The sequence below is a fragment of the Coffea eugenioides genome, chromosome 3 (genome assembly GCF_003713205.1).
Source record: "Coffea eugenioides isolate CCC68of chromosome 3, Ceug_1.0, whole genome shotgun sequence".
NCBI classification, from domain to species: Eukaryota; Viridiplantae; Streptophyta; class Magnoliopsida; order Gentianales; family Rubiaceae; genus Coffea; species Coffea eugenioides.
Window position 1 is genome coordinate 36,444,889 of NC_040037.1, and position 5,002 is coordinate 36,449,890.

The following is a 5,002-nucleotide window of genomic DNA, read 5'->3' on the forward strand; positions in this document are numbered from 1 at the left end:
TCAAAATAATTGATTTTCTGAAAATTTTAAAGAAAAAAATCTAAAACATCATGTTCACGTGCAAAGCATGTGTTCCATTACTAGTCAGGATAAAAACACGCAAGAACTTGCCAGTGAACGCAACATCGAAAATATTAGTCTCCAAAATCAAGATTAATAGATAACTCGCAAATGATTTAAATCCAAGGTAACAAATCTTGCAAATACCCTCCACATCAGCTTTTCCAAAACTCGAAATAGATTGCGCAAGATCATACACTATACAATGTGTTATGTTGCAATAGTCATTGACTTTAACATCTAACAATAAGGAACTCTTCATCAAAATTTCAAAAGAATGTACACAACTGAAGACAGCATAATGATTGGAGTATACTGCATTGAGACATCCTTAACATAGGCGTAGATGACTAATTTTCCAAGAATTTGAGCAAATTTTTACAACCTAGCTTCCAGTTAGAATATTAACAATCTCAAAGTAGGGAATCTGGTAGTACTTGCACCAGTCAATGTTGGGGCAGCAGCTCATGTTACAGCACCTTCCCTTTAGATCAGAAGATGTGCTTCCTATAGGGAGGCTTCGGATGGACTGGTAGGAGGTTTACAACTCAAGTTTTTCAGATGTGCTAACTTACAATCCTTCAATACATGAAAGCTTCTTGAGGAGACCAGGTTTTGTTTCCTTAAAAGGGCTGACAAGCTTCATTAGCAGCATTTGTCATCTGAATAGATACAAATTCTGTTTCTGCAAAGCTATAAGCATTTCAAAAATCATTAGGTTTAGTGCAATAGTGAGTACACTCCAGAAAATTGAAGCTGCAGATCCAGGAAGTATATCCACGGTTACAAGAGCAAGGGCATACCATGACTTAAAATCCAACCAATAGCTTTCCTTGTATTGGCTTATCCATAGCTCTTTTCTTTACCTTGTAAACAATGGGTGAAAGATTCACAATTTCATACAAGTTTAAAATAAATGGCAATCTATGAAAGATTCACAATTTCATACAAAGTTTAAAATAAATGGCAATCTATGAAGATCTTTTTTACTCCGCTGATTATGAAACTCGGTCGAAAGTACAAAGAAATCAGAAGCCATGAAAATTAGATAAATTTCCTTGAATCAGAGCATTAAAATCACAAAGAGAAATGTACCTCATGCACGAGAATCCCTATTGTCAGCCAGAATTGTCTTTCATGCAGATTCTTGAAGAGCTCTAAGCCTCGAGAAAATCTATCACTGTCAACCTCATGTATACTTCCATGGGCTCAGTATTGTGATAGTAGACTGTCAAATTAGACTTAGAATTGCCTATGACCATAGGAAAAAATGGCATCAGATTAGAAGTCGAACAATGAGCATACACCAAGGACCAATGTAGAATGGATTAAAGTCATGCTGAATTAGAACTTAAAGTCATGCTGAGCCCAGATAGATCACTATGACTATAAAGGTTTGCTGCTTACTTTTCCTAATGCAACTGCAGAAGATCACTTGAACTAGGCCAAGTAAAGACCTAAATCTCAGATAACATAGCAAAGGTTCCTCAAAATGTGCCATGCCTTTTCTGTTCAAAAAGTGTCTTGTGAGCAAAAAACAGTGAGCTATCCTTAGGCCTCAGTCAACAACATTTTGAATTTCATGTTACGAAATTTATGCAAGTCGTGCTGACTCCAAAATGCAACAAATAAAAGAAAGTACAGCATAAAAACAATCAGAAAAATACAGTTCTTAGAAGATAACAACATAAATCAATGCTAAGTTCTTAAAGGAATGAAATGGTAGATTTTTTTTTTTATTGAGAAGTTAAAAAACTATATACAAGTATTAACAGTGCAAGTAGCTAGCTAAATTAAGGTTACCTATTTCCAAGTTATTAAAATTTAGTTCCTTAGTGGAACCTAGCATCTGAGTGTTTTAGGTGCACCAAGTTTGTCGTGAATCAGATTAACATCAGGTTATTGACACCGGAAAACCTTTTAAACCAGCAATATGGCCACACTCAAACTTCATATCTAAGGGATCAAACCATCCAATCAACGCATCTGGCCTTTGAATCTTGTTGAAATCCCTCTAAGATGATAAGACAACTTGTTTCAATAGGAGTAGTCATTCCATTCTTGAAATATGAAATCAGAAGCAGAACATCATGAATAAAAAGCAAAAGGATATGAACATTAGAGGATGGCAGTGGCAATCAGGTACCAAATCCTTCCCGAAATTTCTAAACAATTGCAATTTCTAAAACTGCAAATTTAATTTTGTAAGAATTTGATAAATAATTGAAAGCACTAACTTTGCAAGAGACTACAAATACTAATCTCGACAAATGACATTTCTTGATAATTAAATAGCATTTTCTCGGTATTTCTTCCAACAGAGCTACTTAGTAGAGATAATTGGCAATATTTATTTCAACAGGTATGCAGTGATTATATATTATAAAGTTACATATCATCTCTATAGCTAATTGTCTAAGTTAACATTTTTGTTTGTAGTTAGAAAACCAGAATACTTTGTAGTTAGAGATAATTGGCCCATTTTCTTTATTTTTATTTATTTATTCATCTCTTTCTTTATTTTTCTAATTTCAGCGTGTTTACAAAAGGAATTTAAATTTTTTCAGAGCAAAAGTAACTCACCAAGTATTTCTAAAAACAGGTTCCCTTACCAGGCACGGACACCCTCTTTCACTAGCAAATTGCCATCCATATGAACAGTACTGCCAACACGGTTGATCCTTCCTCTCAGAACACTTCCTGTTTGAATGACATGAATCAAGATTCCATGTGTACCCCTGCACTGAACTCTACCTCCCCTACATAAAAATTTTGACCTTCTTCATAGTCCATTCATCTAATTTATTTCAAAGAATCACAGTTATCAAAATCTCATGAAAATGTAGACTGGAGAACTTTGTGAGATGAGCAAAGGAAGCATATTAACCATGGCATCTATTCCATCAACTTTGTAATAGCCTTGAACTAGAGTATTAGCCCCATCAGATTGAGACAACAGCTTATGCTGATGCACATAGCTTTTCATGTACAAGAAAACTTCAAAGTATGTCTTCAGACCATTCATCAGATTTTTCGCACTCAAACAACTGCATAAGAAAGCAGAGTTGCATTTTAGAATTCACAACATAAAAGAATGTAATCCCTTAATTAATATTGTTCAACATACACATATATTCATTAGAGAATAAGAACTAACTCCGCAACTAAGATATCAACCACCTAAAAATATTCCGGTTGGTTAACCACAGATAAACAAGTAATACCAAGGACCAGCTTCAAATCACTGTATATCGGGTGAAATAAAAATAGAAAATTGCCTATTATTACACCAACTCGCTCTAATTGGATGACATATCAAGCAATTGCTTCAAGGCTACTTGACTATTTAATCATCTGACAAGCTTCACAATTAAATGGCATTGCTGCTTGAAATTGTCTTTGAAGTTGGTTAAAGTTTTCCTGAATCATAAATTTTTCATCTGAAAGAGGAATGTTATCTCATGCATAAGAATCCCCATAGCCAACCTGAATACAAAAGTGGTGCCTTTATCGGGACGGTCTGAAGATGATTCTGAAAAGAAGTACTCCTGATGCTTGTGAATGTGATTATGCAGAATGGCATATCATTACCCCTTTAGATTGTCTTTGAAGTCTGATAAAGTTTTCCTGACTCACAAATTTTTCATCAGAAAGAGGAGTGTTACCTCATACATGAGAATCCCCTTAGCCAACCCAAATAATCTTTGTTGCAGCATGTTAGAGAGTTCGAAGCCTCAAGAAAACATATTACACCCTCAGCCCTCAATGCTATTCCCTGTGTTTTTAAAATGGTTCATTGTAGACTCTAATACTAAACTTGGTATTGCCTACAACATAAGAAAAGATGCCATTAGATCCTGCACAACAATTGAATACAGCAAAAGAAAAAGCAATACAGGGATATTGAATTGTACCATAACATCTCCATACAAAGAAAGAGAAAGAATTCCTTTTGGGAGTGCCCCTGATGGATCTATTTGAAGCTAGAAAGCCCTCCCATAACAAACAGACCATCAGTTTTGCAAATGCCAAGAATGTGCAGGTACTTATCTGCTCGCCATATACAAGGAAACCATGATAGCTGAAGACTTTTGTTCCGATACATCTGTTACCATACAAAGAAAAGATCATAAATTGAAAACCAATTAAAAATAAAAGTGGACGCACAAAATAAGATGGTTGTCAAATACTTTGCCAGACAACACAAAATAGTGATCAACATTTAACCAAGTAGTGAAAGATAGATTTTAGCATTTGTTCCTATAGCATAAATAGCAACAGATACAAAAGCTCCAACAATTAACCGGTCAATGACCTTGAGCTAATTTCAGAACAAATTAAGGACCACTGTATGTTCACAATCATTTCTTGAGAGGCTAACAATCTCTCGGTACTACTACAATTTTTTCAAAGAACATGACATGGGATCAAAAGCATATTCACAATCATGCTAAGTTCCGAATCCTAGTGTAAACATAGTGAGTCAAGGTTACTTTATGAAGCTCATTCTTTGACAGGGAAAAAAAATCTGGCATTTTTTAGTTAAAAAGCTCTTAGTTTTAGCTAATAAGTGGAATTCGTCATCTGAATGGAAAACTTCGCATCACTGATTACTGCTTGAAAATATTATCACTTTGCTTATTGAACTACAAGTCTTTTACTAGAAAGATAGGCTCAGGTATCTATAATTGTATGACTCACCAAGCTTCTCCACGGTCATTCTCATGCAGAGCATTCTTAAAGCTTAAATACTATCACTTTGCTGGCTGGCTACTTATTGTCAGCCATTACAATCTGGCAAACACATCGCTCATGTAAAAATTTCAAACCGTAAACTGGATATGGCATACTCTTGGTTGAATTCATAAATGCTAAAAGAAATGAGAAACTAAAAACCCTTTGCCTTTGAGTAATGCTACTATTTCTCTAATTCTACTAATTT

The 5,002-nt window shown here is 34.8% G+C and overlaps 1 long non-coding RNA gene across 5 annotated transcripts; it reads right to left on the reverse strand.

Annotated features, from left to right (window-relative positions):
- Positions 1–341: 341 nt before the first annotated feature.
- On the reverse strand, positions 342–4,157 carry LOC113764705. 5 transcript variants are annotated; one of them, XR_003467683.1, is made up of 7 exons: positions 3,975–4,157; positions 3,726–3,887; positions 2,948–3,107; positions 2,644–2,819; positions 1,156–1,312; positions 864–926; positions 342–753 (listed from the first exon to the last, which is right to left on the reverse strand). It is a non-coding gene; the product is annotated as an uncharacterized LOC113764705 (long non-coding RNA). The 5 variants fall into 5 exon arrangements; XR_003467684.1 differs by having other exon boundaries at positions 3,547–3,887; XR_003467685.1 differs by adding an exon at positions 1,468–1,568 and having other exon boundaries at positions 2,673–2,819; positions 2,948–3,887.
- Positions 4,158–5,002: the final 845 nt, after the last annotated feature.